Raw genomic sequence first — 21,023 nt, 5'->3', positions numbered from 1 at the left:
TGTTCTACTTTGCTTGTACTTTCCGTTCTGTCCATGCAATGCTCCTAATCAAATGAAATTGTCAGTCACTACACTTGAACAGTTCAGCTTCTTGGCAATTTTACTATTGGTCTCATTGTCTTGTATGTACCGATTTTTGCTTTCTCTTCATACGATAACTGGTCTTTGCGTGGTATTGTCACAGTCGTAGTTTATGTACACAATACGTACTGTCATTAACGGAGTCTGTTTCCTATCTACAGTAAAGGCATGTACACTCACACTAACATCATACAGAACCGATTGCCTTTATACCGAGTTTCACCTTCTGCCACCTGAATCGTTTGATGTCTTGTTATACAGGGTGTAAATTGTAAGCTGACAAAGCAGAATAACTCGAAAAATAAGCTTCACACGAAAAAAATGTGTAGAATTGAAAGTCGATTATTTTTTAGGGCAACATCTGCTGGTGATAACTTTAGCCCGCCACCCCAACTCCCTGGGGTGGGGCGGGAGGCAACTTTAAAATATCAAATGGGAACCCTCATTTTTTATTGCAGAATCAGATTCTACGTAAAAACTAGGTACTTTTTGTCTTAAACATTTGTTTTGATTCTTGTAGTTGGCGCTGTAATTCAACAACATCGATGTTCTCATTTTTGTGTGGAAAATAGTTACGGATAAATAAAAAATACTTACTTCCTTCATAAATTTTGATTCGCTAAAACTAAAACTCTCCCTCTCTCCCCAGAGGGTGGGGTCTGAGAGAGACGAATTAGAGTTTTACGAATGTTGATCCACATATCTACGGAAAAAAATATTTGGGTCAACATTTGTAAAACTCTAATTCCTCTCTCTCAGATCCCACCCTCTGGGGAGAGAGGGAAAGTTTTAGTTTTAGCGAATCAAAATTTACGATGGAGAGCCCCAGGGGGCTGGGGTGGCGGGCTAATTTTAGCACAAGCAGATATCCCTCTCGAAAATGATCATCTTTGGATTCTACACATTTTTTCGTGTGAAGCTTATTTTTCGAGTTATTCTGTTTTGTCGACTTAAAATTTACACCCTGTGTACTGTACTTGTGACATAAAATGCAATACATTTAGACTGCATTTGTTAGTGTAACGGATCTCATACTACTGCATATACACAGTGCACAACTATTCCGGCCGACAATGTAAATTTTCTTGCAAATATCCATGCCTTTATACTGATTTCCACTACTGTATCGCAACGATTTTGCCTAGCAGATTGAGTGGAGTGATTTGAGTAGTTGTTTGCAGTTGCAAATGCTAGCGTTGCGAGCAGTCCGGCAGCCTCTGGATAACAGTACAGAGGCGTGTCCAGAAGCTGCGGTGCCGGCGCGTCCTTGGGTGGGTGAGCGGCCAGGCCCGTGTGATGCACGGTGGCGCTCCCCACATGGGACGGCGCTGTGTCGTGAGGCTGCGTCACGACTCCCCCGAGCGCCGGCCACGATAAGGCCCGAGTGCTTTCCGAGGAAGCCGGTGTCCTTCTTCCGTAATCACGAAGACGCCATAAAACAGGCAGAAAATGTTAATGGCTTCCGCGAGGGCCGGAGCACAAGTATCAATACGGAGCGCTGTCATTTTCCGTGATTGAGTCTCGTGACCTTAAAATTGCGTGTAATAGCGTGCAGTTGCTTCATGTTTCATGAAAGAGCACGTTCGTTTGTTACAAGAACAGCGCTTCTTTACCTATTCATCAGGCATAATATCACGGAGAGACCATTTTCATTATTCCTCAATCTGACATATGCTGTAATTCGAAATGCTGATCTACTATTCCGTTGCTCTTAGATAGAGTGCACTTCTGACATTATCGACACACAGATGTCATGGGATACTCCTAATATCGTGTCGGACCTCCTTTTGCCCAGGGAAGTGCAGCAACTCGACGTGGCACGGACGCAATAAGCGCCGGCGGTTCTAGGCGCTTCAGTCTGGAACCGCGCGACCGCTACGGTCGCAGGATCGAATCCTGCCTCGGGCATGTGTGATGTCCCTAGGTTAGTTAGGTTTAAGTAGTTCTAAGTTCTAGGGGACTGATGACCTCAGATGTTAAGTCCCATAGTGCTCAGAGTCATTTGAACCATTTTTGACGCAATAAGCCGTTGGAAGCCCCCTCCAGAAATGTGGAGCTATGCTGCCTCTATAGCAATCTATAATTGCTAAAGTCTGTGCACAAACTGACCTCCTATAAACTTTCGATCAGATTCATGTTGTGCGATCTGTTCGGCCAAATCGGTCGCTCCAACTGTCCAGAATGTTCTTCAAACCAAGCGCGAATAGTTTACGCCCGATGAGAAGGCGCATTGTCATCTATAAAAAGTCCGTAGTTGTTTAGGAATATGAAATCCACGAATGGCTGCAAATGGTCCGCAAGTAGCCGAACATAACCATTTCCAGTGAATAACCGGTTCAGCTAGATCAGATGACCCCGTACTTTCCATGTAAACAGAGCCCACACTATTATGAAGCCATCATCAGCTTGCACAGGGTCTTGTTGACAACTTGGATCCATGGAAAGCGTGACTCATCTGACCAGGCAACGGTTTTCCAGTTGTCTGGGGTCCGACCGATGTGCTCAAGAGTCGAGGAGAGGCGCTGCAGGCGATTCGTGCTGTTATCAACTACACTCGCGTCGGTATTCCACTGCCACATTCCATCAACGCAAGATTTCGCTGCACTGTCCTAATGGATACGATCGTCGAAGGCCCGCATTGATTTCTGCCGTCATTTCACACAGTGTTCCTTGTCCGTTAACGCTGAAAACTCAACGCAAACGCCGTTAAGTGAAGGCCGTCGGCCACTGCGTTGTCCCTGGTGAGAGGTAACTTCTCATTCCCGGCACACTGTTAGCACTGTAGATCTCGGAATATTGAATTCTCTAACGAGTTCCGAAATGGAATGTCTCATGCGTCTAGGTCCAACTACCATTCCGCGCTTGGATTCTGTTAATTTCCGTGTCGCTGCCGTAATCGCGTAGGTAAGTTTTTCACATGAATAATCCCAGTACAAATGACAGGTCCGCCAATCACTGCTCTTTTACATCTTCTGTACGCCATACTGTCGTCATCTGTAGTCGTACACTCGCTATCCCGTGACTTCTGTCACCCCATTGTATGAACGGAAAGATTACCATTTTGAGAGAGTATAGTTAATGATAATGAGAGTACAGTGTAATAACAAAGGTGTGTGCGGCTCAGTGGCTGGATGCAAGAGTTTCAATTGAACGCCACTTCGGTGACTTGCGTGTCCCTGAACTACTCCAGTTATCCAAATGGGGAAGGGAGACCTAAAGTTTAACTTGAAATCCGAACCACGTGTCGTTCGTAACGACTCATTTCGTTGAGAGGTGAAGACTACATTGATGGTGTACTGAAAATATGCGTAATCTGACCGGGATTTGATCCTGCGACCTCTCAGTATCCAGCCACGAGCTTTATCACTATACCAGTAGGTTATTAATGGATTTCTGCTAACGCGTTTGAAGATACGTTAATGTACCTAGATATACACGACCGTACGTCGTAGAACATCACGATGAGGACTGATCAAGCACAGACAGCCTGGCATTTAAAATGAAGCGCCTGAGAGTAGACATTCTAATAAGGGGAACGACAACGATGATGATGATTATGATAATAATGATAATTATTATGACGATGCACTCATGTGGCTCGAGGCTTGGTGCAGGTCTGGCCTGATTGGCGTCTTACGGCCGGCATAAACGTCATGTGTCTTAAGGGGAATTGTCCCTTGTTAGTTATTGTACGCGTGGCGTTTGTGTTTTATGATGAAGAGAGAAAGGAGATAATGGCACTCGGTGCCAGAATATAATCTACTCATCTCGAAGAAACACCATCTTGACGTTCCCAACCGACGGACAATTCACTACAAAAATTGTCACGTATCTCCACACTATGAGACACTGCCAGGAGGTTAGGATTTAAACCCAGGGGACCGGTGCAGACTTTGGTAATGAAAAATTATAACACCGCCTTGTGTTCTGTTGTTGGACAAACACTGCCCATGTAACTTTCTTCACCAGCGGTAGTCTAACGGGTACCTGTTAACTGAACGCCACTTCATGACAGTGTCTTGGGCAAATTCTTATTAATCCAAACATATTATAAAAAAATGGATGTGCGTATAATATATATATATATATATATATATATATATATATATATATATATATATATATATATATACATCTTCCAAATCTCCTCCTAAACCGCTGGACTGATTTCAACCAAACTAGGTATACAAATCACTTACTGTTCGGAATAATAACCACCTACCTATCAAAGGGGTGGAGATGAAAAAGCAGGGTTGCCTACAATGCGTGAATAGCCGTACTTTCGTCGTCCAGTATTGGAGAATGGGAGTACTTGAGACTTGCAACAAACATTACACATAATTTCAAACATATACGAAGTTTTTTGCCGCTGACAACCCCCATAAAATAGTGAAAGGAGAAAGGTGTATCAGTTACTACATCTTCGGTTTCAGGCAGTAAAACTGCCGTATGAAGCATCGCGCTTTAATTTATTACTTCTTTAGTACTACATCTATTCGCAACACATGTCGCAGTCAGTATCCACATACATTGGTAAATCTACCTACAAAAATGTATTACCGTACGAGAGATAGTCCAGGAGATGTGACGTCAAATACTGAGGTTTGTGGAAAACTGCGGTATTATGTACAACGTTCTAATTTATTACTTCTTTACTACTTACTCTTTTCGCAACACATTTCGCAGACAGTTTCCACATATCCATTTGAATGTTTCCAGAAAAATGTATCATTGTATGACATAGTTCGGAAGACATGACGTTATAAACACTGAGATGCGTGAAAAACTACCTCATCACGCATGAAGTTTTGATGTTTTACTTATTTACTGCTAATTCGCTTCAAAACACACTTCGCACACAGTAGCCACATACACCACTGCATGTACATGCGGAATTGTGGCATTGCACAGGATATTACTGCGCGCGGTTCCCCACGTCGGAGGTTCGAGTCTTCCCTCGGGCACGGGTGTGTGTGCTGTCCACAGCGTAAGTTAGTTTAAGTAGTGTGTAAGCTTTGGGACCGATGGCCTAAGCAGTTTGGTCCCATAAAAAGAGAAAGAAAGAAAAAACCTGCGGAGATATGACGTCAAGACATTGGGCTGCGTGAAAATGAAACCGGAGGGCGAAATTAGAGAGATACAGGTGAAATACGTATACAAATAGATCTGAAATATGTTGACTATTTGAAATAAAATTGAGGTACACGTACTCGTGGAAAGCCAAGGGTGAAAAGTTCATCTAAGCCCCTGGAACGATTTCGACCAAATTTGGCACACATATTGGTTAAGGGCCGGAGAAAAGTACTATGGGCTTAAGAAACAGCAGCCTCCTGCTGGGGTGAACGTGATAAAACGGAGAGAGAAAGGGGGAGGAGATGGACAGGCAGGGAGGGGAAGGAGAAGAGAGGCACTGATATGAGGAGGAGAAAGACAGAGAAAGGGAGGGGAGGAAATGGGCAGAGAGAGAGGGAAGGAGATGAGATGGACAGAGAAAGGAAAGAAGAGGATATGAACAGAGACAGGAGGAGGAAGAGGAGCTCGGCAAAGGGGGGGGGGGGGGGGGAAGCGGGGATGAAAAGAGGAGGAGGAGGAGGAGGAAATGGACAGAGAAAAGAAGAGGAGTAGGTGGACATAGGGAGGAAGGAGGAGATGGACTAATAGAAGACTGGAATAAATACATACATGGGCAAATCCAGGTACTCAGGTAGTGTTCGAAATACACCGTAATCTCGGTACGAATTTGGGTAAGAGTCAGATAACAAATCCAAAGTCCAGTATTCATCCTCGTATCGGTCCTTTTCATTTTGTTTCTTATCGCTTCTTTCACCTTTGTAATGCTCAATCGTGCCGTCGTCTGCATTGCACTTCAAACTGTAGGTGCCCCTGTAACTGACTGCTCAAATGCAGGAGGAAGGCAAAGCCATACCATCACTAATAGGACCTTGAACTGTAGGTGCCCCTGTAACTGACTGCTCAAATGCCGGAGGAAGGCAAAGCCAGACCATCACTAATAGGACCTTGAACTGTAGGTGCCCCTGTGACTGACTGCTCAAATGCCGGAGGAAGGCAAAGCCAGACCATCACTAATAGGACCTTGAACTGTAGGTGCCCCTGTAACTGACTGCTCAAATGCAGGAGGAAGGCAAAGCCAGACCATCACTAATAGGACCTTGAACTGTAGGTGCCCCCGTAACTGACTGCTCAAATGCCGGAGGAAGGCAAAGCCAGACCATCACTAATAGGACCTTGAACTGTAGGTGCCCCTGTAACTGACTGCTCAAATGCCGGAGGAAGGCAAAGCCAGACCATCACTAATAGGACCTTGAACTGTAGGTGCCCCTGTAACTGACTGCTCACATGCCAGAGGAAGGCAAAGCCAGACCATCACTAATAGGACCTTGTATAGTATAGCACGGTGGTGTTCAAACCAACCTTACTGTTGAAGACATCTTTGTTAATATGATCTGATGTAGGGCAGACGATGTATTTCTAATTTTTCAAATGTTTTTGCGACTTACGCATGACTTACAGTTTCTTTCCTTGTTTCCAGGTGAGTGTTCCGTCATCTACACACGAGTTAAAAGAGTCAGAAGTTCCGTGTTGGCTTGTAGCAGCGTGGTAAGTTACCTCCGAGCTATAACCGTTACTCCTGAGACATCTGCCGTCATTTCTGATGCTGTTTAATGTAACTACGAATCGCGGTGGCGAGACCGCTGCCAACACGACCAGTGGCCAAACGCGTTGAGGCCGACGAGTCCCGGAGGAGGCCGACTTCGACGTGCGGGCGGCCGGACGGCGGGATCCGGCTCGGCTCGCGCTCCGAGGTCAGCGCAGCCGGATTCACTTTCAGAAATTTTGATTGGCAGCCGCGAGGCGGCTGACCGCAGGACGGTTAAGGGAAACTGAGCGGAGAAACTACACTCGCTGCGCGCCGCGCCGTGTCTTCACAGCTCTTAATTGCCGCTCGTGCCGCCTGCAAAAAACCTGCCTGCTCTGATGTGTATCATCAGTCAGGCGGGGCAGTGAATGTTTCTTCGGCGATGAATTTTTTCTGTCCGCGATCTGGATCCCTGTACCCCTCTCGCTGCTTTTTGAGCTCAGGTGTTGTGGAATATGCCCTTTCTTTCTTCAAGGATAGTTCTCTCCGTGAGTATCAACCAACAGAGCCTTCTCTGTGCCGACAATCAGTTAACAAAGACGAGTCTTCAGGTCCAGACTGTATGCCACTTCGGTTGCTTCCAGAGTATGCTGATACAATAGCTCCGTACTTAACAATCTTATACAATCGTTCGCTCGACGGAAGATCCGCAGCCAGAGACTGGAAAATTGCACAGGTCACACCAATATTCAAGAAAGGCAGTAGGAGCAATCCACTAAATTACAGGCCCACATCATTAACGTCGATATGTAGCAGGATTTTCAAACATATATCGTAATCGAACATTGTGCATTACCTCGAAGAGAACGGTCTAGAACGAGAAGAGAACAGTGCTAAAACGAATCCGTTAAGCTTCTATTACACGATAAATCAGTCATATTTAAAGGCCGTAAATTCAACTAAGTACCTAGGAATTACAGTTACCAACAACTTAAATTGGAATGAACACATACAAAATGTTGTGGGGAACTCTAATCAAATACTGCACTTTATTGACAGGATAGATACTTAGAAAATGTAACAGACCTACTAAGGAGACTGCCTACACTACGCTTGTCCGTCCTCTTTTAGAATACTGGTGGGCGGTGTGGAGGATTGATAGAGTACATAGAAAAAGTTCAAAGAAAGGCAGCGCGTTTTGTACTATCGCGAAATAGGGAAGAAAGTGACACAGAAATGACACAAGATTTGGGGTGGACATCATTAAAACGAAGGCGTTTTTCGTTGCGGAGAAATCTTCTCACGAAATTCCAATCACCAACTTTCAACAAAATAAGGGAAATCAGAGCTCACACGGAAAGATACAGATGTTCGTTCTTGCCGCGCGGTGTACGAGATTGGAATAATAGAGAATTATTGTAGGCACGTACTCAAATGTGATTTGTAGAGTGCCCATGTAGATGTAGATATAGACAGGCACTCAAGAAACTTAATTATATTTCCATTAAATGTAGAAGGAAATATGTATAATCTTATTAATGTGTCTGGCGGCCTGAGGTGTCAGTGAAGTTTTAAATCCCTTTAATGTTGTAACGTATCAGCGGTGTTTATTGACGACTAAAATCAGCAGATAGCTAATTCTGAATGTGAAAGATGCTGATACTGAGTGAGTGTTTAAGGAGACCAAAAAGCGGAGGTCATTAGTCCCATATTGTCCCTCAACTCTCCTCAAGATAGGAACAATGTGCCCACTCTATCAGCGTAGAGAGTAAATTCTGTGTGCAAGTCTTCAAAGTGTTTGCGTAACGTGTATATGAGGCGGTACATGGGAACCAACCTGCTGTTCACTTAGTGTGGTGTGGGGAGCCGCCTAGAAACCACATCCAGTGTCCCCGGCCCGTCGACCCCTCGTGGTTAATCCGCTAGGCGGATTCGGTACGAGCCTGTACTATCTCCCGTCCCGGAAGCGGTCGCGATAACACTCGCGACTACCCTGGCGGGTCAGCAAAGATTTATTTCCAAAGCTACACACTTAAGATACTTGGATAAAAGAGGGTGTGGCAACGTTCCCATCGTGCGACACATCCACTGTGACCTTGGAAGAATTATGGAGAAATTTTGTGCCAATAAGACATCATTTATCTATCTTATACCTCACATGAACTTCTAAGCTGTGCTCTTAGTTTTGCATTTGTCGACATATTGTTATTTCAAGCCTCCCAGAGCCCATTGGTGATATCTCAGAGAGCCAAGCTCTTGTACCATTATAGAGGAAGGTTATAGGCACCTTTGAGCCAAATTTCAAACTTCTGTGTCGTAATGGGAAACAACTAAGGGGTTTCAAAAACGTGTGCCTCTAATTATGTTGAGCGGTCTCATAAAGACTATATAACCGACTTCAGCAATGGTAAATGTGGAAATAGATATTTCGTGTTGATCCTTATCGGATACGGTTTCAACAAGTTATCTTCACAAATACGGAAAAAATTATGACATACTCCCATTCTGCCACATAACCTCCTTCATCACCCCCTTCCTTGGGAGTTTCTAATGTTTCCTTGGACAATCCTTCATCGCCTAGACGTTAGCTATACGTTTCACAGTTTATGATGTCTTAAATCGGTAGTTTTCGTTCATCAGTTGTCACACATACGGCGTATTTCACTTGCGTGGAAACAATAACAACAGCTGATAGACACAAGAACGCAGAATCGAATATATTGGATTATGGGTGTTAGTTTGTTTCGGAACTATGATGTCATTTCTATTGTAGTGTTGGTAAAGATCATTAAACATTATATTAAGTGCTTAAATGGTCAATCGATGCTTTATTATAAGCATGCACTCGTCGTTTTGTTGAAACCTCAATATCTTCAGAAATATCATTATTTCATTGGCAACGTTCCTACATTCACTTTCAGATTGTTTTAGTAGTCAGTATACGCTGTTGCAGGAGAAATAAAAATTATGAAACTGACCTCTTTCAGTTTTTCTATACACAATAAATGTAGTAGGCAGCGTACGATCCATCCACGTGTCTGTAAATTTGCTATTCAATATGTTTTCGGCTACTCTGTTTTATACTCGCGAACTTCATACGTTGTGTGAAATATAATGGAGTATATGCCACTAAGCGATGGAATTTCAATTTACTTTCTTTAGCTTGCCCCGTTAGCCACGAATCAACGACCACAAATATCATCAACTCTTATCTATCTTGCATGCTAACGCTAAACTGCTTTTGAAAACATGATTTCCTTCAGCACATTGTTAATTCTAATGAAGGCTGAAAATTCCTCGTTCTGATATGGCCACCTGCGACGATAAATAAGGAAAAAACTAAAGTTGGTCGAACATGGTGAAAATATAGACTTTTCCCGGTCTTCGTGTTTACAATTCGCAGGTGACGCGGAATGCACTTTGGATAACACTAATAGATAAGTCCCAGAGTCTGACACTTCTGCGACCTATCTTAACTATTTCCCATTTACTTAGAGATCCGCTACAGCTCTCTAATACAACAAAATCAAAATTTAGAAGTAAATCAAAACACAAAACATGAAGGTTCTGGAGCATTGAAGGGCTTATTTCAGTAGTGGTACAAGTCCATTTTTGTTCATTCTGAGATACAGAGTCCTAAAGTTAAATGAACGCTGAAAAATCTGCAGTTGAGATACCAGAAATATTCAACTATATATACAGGAATATTTCTGGTATCTCAACTGCAGATTTTTCAGCGCTCATTTAACTTTAGGACTCTGTATCTCAGAATGAACAAAAATGTACCACTATTGAAATAAGCCCTTCATTTATTTACCTAGTTAAGCCATTTATAGCTTACAAGTTCACTGAAATTTATTCTGGATTTCTTAAATGTATATGCTCTACGTGAAGAAAAGATGAGTTGGAAACAAAATCAAGCAAAGTTCGAATACAGCAGTAGTAGCGTGCTGTTTTACACTAGCCATAACGCTGCAAAGTGATCTGAAATGGAAAGTCTCTTATGGAAGCTCGTGTGAAGGTCAATCATCGACTTCAGTTTACTGGAGGTATTTTAGGAATGTGTGGTTCATCTGTAAAAAGCGACTTCGTATGGGACACTAGTGCGGTCCATTCTTTAGCACAGCCCTAGTGTTTGGGATCCCCAACAGGGTAACATAAAAGAAAGACATCGAAATCAGAGCCATGGTGCTAGATTTGTAATCAGTTGTTATCGATCATCACACGAGTGTTACAGATATGCGTTGTGAACTAAAATTGGAATTCCTGCAGAGAAGACGACGTTCTTTCCGCGAAACACTATTCAGAAATTTTAGAGAATGACTGTTGCAGCCAAAGTACATTTTGCGTAAGGTTCATGGGGGTAAGGGAAATTATGGTTAATTCGAAGGCGTAGAGACAGTCTTTTGTTCCTCGCGCTGTTTGGAAGTGGAAAGGGAAAGGAAATAATTAGTAGTGGTACAAGGCACGCCGGAAGTAGTACATTCCTGGTACAGCACTATATGGTGACAGCTGATAGTGCTGCCGATAGCTGCAGAAGAAAGCTCACTGCTGCCAGTGCTGAAGCCAGACTCCATTTGTCCTTCTGACACCTCTGTACATTCTCGCACCAGCCCTGCATGTGCCCACTCACATCTAAATTTGTCCGACCTCGGCAAATCCTTTCACGCGCTCACACGCAACAGACGGCGAGTTCGGATCTTTATGGTTACATATCAGAGCCCCTAAGTAATAAGTTTAGCTTTTTTTTCTGCGTCTAACAGTCCTCCCACAAGCACAACGCATAATTTACTACCCGATGTTTTCTGTTTTCTGCACGGTCGTAATTGTCCCACGAAGTGGACTCCACCTGTCAGTACAGCGCCCACGCGTCCACACTTCAGTATCTGACCTGCTGCCCAAGGGGGAAATAGACATTAATGGTAATGGCTTGCTTGTGCCGGAGGTACCAACCAACCTAAAAACATCCCACCCTTGTTGTTGTTGTGGTCTTCAGTCCTGAGACGGGTTTGATGCAGCTCTCCATGCTACTCTATTCTGTGCAAGCTTCTTCATATCCAGGTACTTACTGCAACCTACATTCTTCTGAATCCGCTTAGTGTATTCATCTCTTGGTCTCCCTCTACTATTTTTACCCTCCACCCTGCGCTCCAATGCTAAATTTGTGATCCCTTGATGCCTCAGAACATGTCCTACCAACCGGTCCCTTCTTCTTGTCAAGTTGTGCCACAAACTCCTCTTCTCCCCAATACCTTCTATTCAATACCTCCTCATTAGTTATCTGATCTACCCATCTAATCTTCAGCATTCTTCTGTAGCAACACATTTCGAAAGCTTCTATTCTCTTCTTGTCCAAACTATTTTTCGTCCATTTTTCACTTCCATACATGGCAACACTCCATACAAATACTTTAAGAAACGACTTCCTGACACTTAAATCTATACTTGATGTTAACAAATTTCTCTTCTTCAGAAACGCTTTCCTTGCCATTGCCAGTCTACATTTTATATCCTCTCTACTTCGACCATCATCAGTTATTTTGCTCCCCAAAGAGCAAAACTCTTTTACTACTTTAAGCATCTCATTTCCTAATTCTCGCTGCATCACCCGTTTTAATTCGACTACATTCCATTATTTTCGGTTTGCTTTTTGTTGATGTTCATCTTATATCCGCCTTTCAAGACACTGTCCATCCCGTTCAACTGCTCTTCCAACTCCTTTGCTGTCTCTGACAGAATTACAATGTCATCTGTGAACCTCAGGGTTTTTATTTCTTCTCCATGGATTTTAATACCTACTCCAAATTTTTCTTTTGTTTCCATTCCACCCGTAACAGCTATAATTATTAGTCTGCAAATGAAGTACTGGTATAACTGTGTTCAGTAGACTGTACTTAGTCATCAATAGAAACACCTGGTTTTATACACCACACACCAGGTGTTAACTGTCATATCTAGATGCTCAATTTTCTACAAATAAACACTTCATAATGGACGAAAAGCAAGGGGTAGATTAATTCCTAATTTGTGTGATGTCTTCGCACGCTACATACGTAGTTTACGTTATTTCAAATTCCTTATGAAAAGAAGATATTGAGATTAAAAGACAAGATATCCGCTGTTACTCATAATTTTGTATTAAAAGTATTGGTTTTAGTGCACTGAATTTGCTTTGTGGGCTGACAAAACCGAAACGCCTCTACGCTGCGCATATACAGGATATATCAAAAAGAATCACCAGGTTTAAAAAGAATCATAACTATTATCTTATTTGAGATATGTGCGTGAACAACGCACTGTTGGAAAGAGCAAACCCTCGAGTTTTACGTGGTTCCAGCTAGGTAGCAGCAGTGTGCGCTCAGTTCAGTGGCAGTAAAGACGGTGTCAGGACAATACAAAGCGTTTTGTGTTCTACGTTTTGCGCAGAGCGGGTCAGTTATAACTACAGAGCGTAATTTTCGTACTGTGTATGGTGTGGATCCTCCTACAACACAGAGCATTAGGCGATGGCATGAACAATTCCGAGAAACAGTTTGCCTGTGTAAAGGCAAATCGCCGGGTCGTCCCCGAGTGTCTGACACAGACGTCGAACGCATCCGCCACAATTTCACAAGGAGTCCATAGAAATCCGTTCGCCGTGCGGCTAGACAGCTCAACATGTCCCCGATATCATTCTGGCATGCTTTGTGTCGACGTTTACACGTGTAACCATACAAAATTCAGCTCCTGCAAGCTCTTCGTGAAGGTGACAACAACAACGCGTGAAGTTCTGTAATGTCGTTCTTGGCAAGATGGACGATGTCAGTTTTCTTCCACGGTCAGTGTTTAGCGACAAGGCAACATTCTGTTTAAATGGAAAGGTGAACCGTCATAATGTGAGAATATGGCCTATGGAACAACCACATGAAGTTGTACAACAAGAGAGGGACTCTCCAAAATTTAATGTGTTTTGCGCAGTTTCACTGGAAAAGGTGTATGGTCCTTTTTTTTTGCCGAGAACACTATTACAATAAGCACATATTTCGATATGCTTGAGGCTTTCCTTTTCTCACAGCTGGAGACTGATGTGAATGACTTCATTTACAAACAGGATGGGGCACCGCCACAGTACCATCGGAAAGTGCGGGAATTTTTTAATCAAAGGATTACTGAATGATGGATCGGTTGCACTGGACCAAATGATTCAGCCTTACGTTACTGTCCTCCAAGGCCACTGAAGCTGACTGTATGTGCTTATTTCTTGTGGCGGTTTATAAACGAGTTGGTTTATGTGCCGCCGTTACCAACAACAGTGAATGAACTGACACATCGCATAACAGCAATTGTGGAAGCTGTAACTCAAGACATGATCGCTGCCGTGAGGGAACCATTTGGATACCGCATTGACATATGCCGAGCATATTGAACACCTACGAAAACGTATGAAAAAAAGCTTTTCGAGTTTCCCGTTCAACAAAACACTAAGTTCGTGGTGTAAGTTTACTATTTTCAGAAATATAGACGTGCCGAATCGGATGAATCATTTTGATACAACCTCTGTATTGACCTAGGTTTATCACCGAACGACGCCGTAAAACTTCGCAAATACATTGTTCTAGATATATCGTCGAACAGTGAACTAAAATTCGTTCAGTCTTACTAACGATGGTATATTAACTGTAGCGTAAGCCAGAATTACCGTGGTATAAGTTGATCTTCTAGCATCCTGAACACTAACTTTCTCGAGCCGTACGTACTCTGCATGTACGCATTTATACTTGCTCGTACGTCGGCTCCAAATACGCGTTAGGTGTAGGCGGGACTTAAGCATTCGCATCTCTGCAGTAGCTGTCGCTGTGGCTTAATAAGGAAGGGTCATTAATTTCAATCTGATCGCCAACAGCTACCGACACCTTCAAAGAGAACTCGCCGACCCCCTGTCAATGCGGCGATAACTCCTTCCGATACAGACCGGAAAGTCTGCGCCGGCCAGCGGTACGCTAGACAGATCCGCCACGTCAGAGAAGAGATTCTTGATTGTAGGTATCAAATATGGTTCGCAGTTTCTCCCTCTGGCTCTCGATTTCTCCGAATGGAATGAGTTAAACGGCGATCCCATCGATCTGTCTTTTAAACTCTGTTAACTGACGAGTCGTGGAACAGGTTTCGCGACGAACTTTCATAACACGCAGTTTAACTGCTGACGAGACAGCTAGACTTTCTACAGTGCGTGAGAAATTATTAAAGCACGGGACTGGAGTGCTGAAACTCATGTATTTGTGAGGAAGTTCGTGTTTATCATACCGAAACATCCTAAAGTAACGAGAACCAGGGCATTTCCGTGTCTTGAATAATTAGTAAAAACTTCGCATATTTAGAAAATCAGCGAAATCTATGTTGGAAAGACGTAATTAAACACCCAACTAAGGGTCACAAATTCACAGATGAGGAGGTGAGAACCGTAAGAGCCCAACGTACATCGTCGTCGATTTTACAACTGTTGCATGTATGCATGCTTCTGACATCTGTTGATTTTACGGTGAGCCAGCTGTATGTACGAATATCTGCAAAAAGCTGTATCACCGATTTCTCTGATGTTCACTTCCTTAAGGTCACAAAGTACAAATTTCCATTGCTTTCGGAATGCTCACTGCCTACACTGGCACCCATTTCTTCATAGAATCTGAAAGCTGTTGAAGGAATGCCCCACCATAATCTCATGTTCCATAGTTTCAGCATTCCAGTCTGTGAAATGGACGCTAAGTGTGTTACCGAGCTCGCTACCCAACCAGAAGTTGATGTTCATGATAACAATGCATATTTCAGAAATTTCACAATTATGAAGTTTTCATTAGCCTGCCATGAACTTATTCTGCATTGGAGACGTGGAAGGGTACCATTTTCTTCAAGTCACGTCGGGTGTGACCACAATTTGTTATTTCTCCACAGTTTGTAGATGCCTTGCAAAATCTGGTACCCAAATACGTTGACACGAGGCAAGTATCAACCTTGAAACACGAAGACTCAACAAAATGGCTATCTCAAACATGGAACACACAGACTTAACAAAACTACTGGATTCCACATCTAAAGTGAACAGACAGCTTTATGTGTACCTCAAGCCAGGGAATGTGTTTAATAAAAAGGATGGTAACGAGAACCATGAAGTGTTAGGAGAGGTCATAAGAGTGTGTGTATGTGGAGCATTTAGTACATGTCCATTATATTCTGGTTCTAGTTTTACATTAATTATAAAATACACAACAGTCGAAAAGATAATATTGTCACCAGCCCATGTGTGAAAATTTAATGTATTAACAGTAGTAGTAGTAATAATAATAATAATAATAATAATAATAATAATAGTAACCATGAATATTAATTAAACTACCATAAAATAAAGTCTGTATGTGATTTTTATAGGAAATATAGAATACTGAGACTTAGTTTAAGAACAAGTAAGACCTATGAAACTAGTTGTTGGCCTGCAAGTTTGATTTTCACAAATATCTGTTTCCTCAAAACGTTTTATCTGTGATTTGGGCCCTTATGGTTCTCAGTGCCCCAAATAATTTGAGACCTACATAACAATAGGCACCAACTGTTGTAAAAATTCTAACATTCAAGCAGTTGATTAAATTACATACTATTGATTTTAAGACAGAGAAATTTTTTGCACTTAAGATAATTGCGCGCAAATGTAACAGAGCGGAACGCGGAATGTAGAAAGACTGACGGCTGTCACAAATGACCTACTGTCTTTGCCATATTATTAGAAATTTCGCGGTGATGGGAAAGGAAGACTCGAGAGGGATCATATGATCGAAAGTGTCGTAAAGTGTATTATTTCTGTTTACAAATATATCCGGAAGAACCGTAGTAATTATAAGCCAGAGTGGTACACCCAGCAATGGTCCACGACATCTAGGAGTCTTAAAGAAGTCATCTGGACTGGTCTGACATGGCTGTAACATTTCCACAGCAGTGGAAGAGGTGCGAGCTTTTTGAATTGGTGTGAACAGTCCCGGAACCCAGTGTTCGAGGACCTTTGTCATGTTCAAAATACAGTACCTTGTCATTTGTTGAAACGTGATACACTGAATTTTCACCTTTTCTCACTATCGCCTCGATTGTGACACGCCGTTATTCGGGCTCCATGGCCTCCTCTTGGAGATTCCCAGATCGTCGCAAGGAGATGGTTTGCCACTCTGTTCTTTTTGGACCACGTTGGAAGCGTCAGCACACCCCACCACTGTGTCATATTATGGTGCGCTACTGTGGTGCCCCTCCATCAACTCAGCAAGGACTGTTGCAGCACTGTTTCGCTTCAAACGCAGAAAATAAATTAACGCCTGCGCCGTTTTGAATTTCGCTGCTCGCAATACTACAACTCGAGGCTATCCATATTTAGCAGGACTGCAGACACGTACCTGAATATAATTACGTAGCGTGATATTTAAAACTTTATGACTACTAAATTATTGAGGCTTTCGTGGCCACTTGCTGACAAATTGCCTGTTGTCTTACGTCTCGGCCGACGTTAATTTGATGATTTTTCTGACATTTCACCTTTCAGGTGGCTGGTATTGTGAAAACATTACTCTCCATAGCTTGTGGCGGACTGCAGTCTAATCCGCGGCCGGAGATTATACGAGTATGTGCCAGACGTGCCAACGTCCAAGGACTGGTCATTTCCGCTGTGGTTCTCCCTTTGCTACTTGCAGTGGAACTTTACTGCAGCATGAGAATCCAAAACCATTTAGCTTGAGGCTTTCGTCTTTGTTATTGAAGCTATTTTCATGTTCGTTAGATTTAAGACTTGGTGAAGTGACACGTCAGAGGAAGAGATGTTGATGCACCCTTTATGCTAGTTCATCCCCAGGGTGACGGACAGAATCGACAGTATACTGTGTAAATACGGCATAAAGACGATTTACAAAAATGGTTCAAATGGCTCTGAGCACTATGGGACTCAACTGCTGAGGTCATTAGTCCCCTAGAACTTAGAACTAGTTAAACCTAACTAACCTAAGGACATCACAAACATCCATGCCCGAGGCAGGATTCGAACCTGCGACCGTAGCGGTCTTGCGGTTCCAGACTGCAGCGCCTTTAACCGCACGGCCACTTCGGCCGGCGACGGTTTACAAACCAATCAAGATGAAAGAGCGTCTCAGATCATCAATGGACAAATGGGACCCACTTGCAACATCGGGAAAATATTGCATATCCTGTACATGTGGTAAAGTGTTTGTGGGCATGATTGGTCCGCCCCCGGTAGCTGAGTGGATACTGGCACGGTAGCTCAGCGTGTTCAGTCAGAGAGATGGTTGGCCTCTGTAATAAAATAACTGAGTGAAAGGATCAACAACGAATTTGAACGGATATTATGTGACGTCCACAACGACCTAACACAAAGATCAACAACGAACAAAATGAAGGAAAAAAAGTGGTCAGCGCGACAGAATGTCAATCCTAAGGGCCCAGGTTCGATTCCCGGCTGGGTCGGAGATTTTCTCCGCTCAGGGACTGGGTGTTGTGTTATCCCAATCGTCATCATTTCATCCCCATCGACGCGGAAGTCACCGAAGTGGCGTCAAATCGAAAGACTTGCACCCCGCGAACGGTCTACCCGACGGGAGGCCCAAGTCACACAACATTTATTTCAATAATAGTAATAATTATACAAACATAACCCACTTCCTTAATGATTAGTGGGTCCTAATTAGTTCAAAATTCACTTGCAGCTAGTTATAGGTTTAATTAATTTGTGAGCTACAGCTGTAACTGATAACAATGGGCAGCTAAATTTCTACTAGTAATATTGTTTAATATTAAATGTATATTATCTTAACTAAAACTCTACTGCCTGCAGCGTCACAGTTGTCAGAAGTATGTAAACCTACTTTTAGTACCTTGCCGATCGAGCTAATCCCGATGGGCGTGCCCCTGACACTGGGCAGGCCAAAGATGTTATTCGCTGCAGGTTTCTAATAACTAATTTCCTAATCTAAGTCCTACAAACTAGTTCTAACCTAAGTCAAGTCCGGTGCTTATGTCTAGTATCGGTGATGTTGTTCCCCCTCCCTCTAGTCCTGTACGTGGCGGATTCCAGACTACGGGGAAAGTCGGCCCATCCACGCACAGGCACACAACATTTATTTATTTTACTGGACGATTCATGGACACCAATGTTAACGACCATAAATGGCATTGCAAGCTGTGAGAGGTGGAGAAATCAGCCCTGGCGGAGCAAGTGCTGTGTGAAACCGATAACTCAATATTTTTTGCCGACACGGGAGTTCTTGCAGTGGAGAAGAGCTACGACTCACGCTTGTTCAAGGAAGCCATAGACATCCGTAAACATGACAACAGTTTTAATAAGATAGAGAAAATCCTCATGTTAAACTGATCTTGGATTCCCGCGCTGCAGTGAACGAGCGTTGCAAGTAGCAAGAGAAGAACCACCTCGAAAATGGTGGAGGAAAAGCCCTCAAACTTTAGCGCAACAGGTACAAACGGTCTCCGCATGGTGGCTCCGCTAACAGCAATGGAAGGTGAAAATACGAGGGTCACTTCAAAAGAAATGCACACAATTTTTTTAATATTCATCTTTTATTCTACATGTTTGGAAGTTTTACAGTGTGTAGGTACATCCTTTAGGAGCAATATTTTCATTTCTCCACATAATTTCCATCCTTCTCAACTGCCTTACGCCATCTTGGAACCAGCACCTGTACCCCCGCACGGTAAAATTCTGGACCAACCTGTTGGAGACACTGTTTGGCAACGTGCACAAGGGAGTCATCATCTTCAAACGTTGTTCCACGAAGAGAGTCTTTCAGTTTCCCAAAGAGATGATAGCCACATGGAGCCAGGTCAGGACTGCAAGGTGGGTGTTTCAATGTTGTCCTCCGAGTTTTGTGATCGCTTCCATGGTTTTTTGACTGACATGTGGCGTGCAGCAGCACAAAATCCTGATTTCGCCGATGTGGTCGAACACGACTCTGTTGAGCTTGAAGTTTCTTCAGTGTCGTCACATATGCTTCAGAATTTATGGTGGTTCCACTTGGCATGATGTCCACAAGCAAGAGTCCTTCGGAATCGAAAAACACCGTTGCCATAACTTTTCCAGCAGAAGGTGTGGTTTTAAATTTTTTTTCTTGGGTGAATTTGCATGCTGCCACTCCATTGATTGCCTCTTCGTCTCTGGTGAAAAATGATGGAGCCATGTTTCATCACCTGTCACAATTTTTCCAAGAAATTCATCTCCACAATCCTCATACTGTTCCAAAAGTTCGCTGCATACCGTTTTCCTTGTTTCTTTGTGAGCCACTGTCAACATCCTGGGAACACTCCTGGTACAAACCTTTTTTAACGCCAACACTTTCAGTATTCTGCAAACACTTCCTTCCCCTATCCCAACGTAGCGTGACAATTCGTTCACTGTGATGCGCCAGTCAGCAGTCACCAATTCGTTAACTCTCTGCACATTGTGTGGAGTGTGTGCAGTACGATTCCTGCCGCTGCGAGGACAATCCTGAATATTGCCGTGCCAGCTTTCATTACGTAACCTGCTTGCCCAGAGACTAACTGTACTACGATCGACAGCAGCATCTCCACACACCTTTTTCAACCTCTTGTGGATGTTTCCCACTGTCTCGTTTTCACAGCACAGGAATTCTATGACAGGACGTTGTTTCTGACGAACGTCAAGTGTAGCAGCCATCTTGAAGACATGCTGTGACGGCGCCACTCACGGGAGCAGGTTTAACTAAGTTTGAAAACAAGCCGGAAGGATGTATCTACACACTGTAAAACTTTCACACATGCAGAATAAAAACTGTATTTTTACAAAAATAGTGTGAGTTTCTTTTGGAGTGAACCTCGTACACTGAAGCCTTTCATGACCGGATGTCATAGTTGCTGATGAGTCTTCCGGACTATATGGCCAAGACCGAAGAAACTTTTCGGTTCCTGACGTTTAGTTCAGGACCGCTCTGGACATCTTCAGAGGTTTCCTGGCACGGCAGGACTCGACGTTGCCAGGAACACCTCCGGTGGAACATCAGAACTCAACGTTGCCAGGAGCTGAACATCAGGAAAATCGTCAAACTAATTCGATCCAAGATCCCGAGACAGAAGCCAAGAGGCAATGTGTGTTACCACTACCCCTCAAACGTCACCATGTCAAGAGACAGTGAAACATCAGGAAGTCGTTACGTGAACGGCCCATTCTCTGGCGGCGGTCAGAGGATTCGTGCACCGGACGCAGTGGCCGTTCCGAGAACGGCCGTCTGCAGCGGCGTTCGAGGTCGTCGCGAGGTCCAGCCGCAGGCGTGGGCCGACCCAGGCCCAGAACGGC

At 43.5% G+C, this 21,023-nt stretch overlaps 1 protein-coding gene across 1 annotated transcript in view; it reads left to right on the top strand.

Moving 5' to 3' along the window:
* The window catches only part of LOC126236082 (probable chitinase 10), a 390,810-nt gene that overhangs the window by 101,475 nt on the left and 268,312 nt on the right, over nucleotides 1-21,023 (top strand). The gene's annotated exons all lie outside the window — the stretch shown is intronic.

Source organism: Schistocerca nitens, chromosome 2 (assembly GCF_023898315.1).
Source record: "Schistocerca nitens isolate TAMUIC-IGC-003100 chromosome 2, iqSchNite1.1, whole genome shotgun sequence".
Classification (NCBI taxonomy): Eukaryota; Metazoa; Arthropoda; class Insecta; order Orthoptera; family Acrididae; genus Schistocerca; species Schistocerca nitens.
Note: the sequence above shows the minus strand (reverse complement) of the source record. Positions and strands in the feature narration are given on the sequence as shown.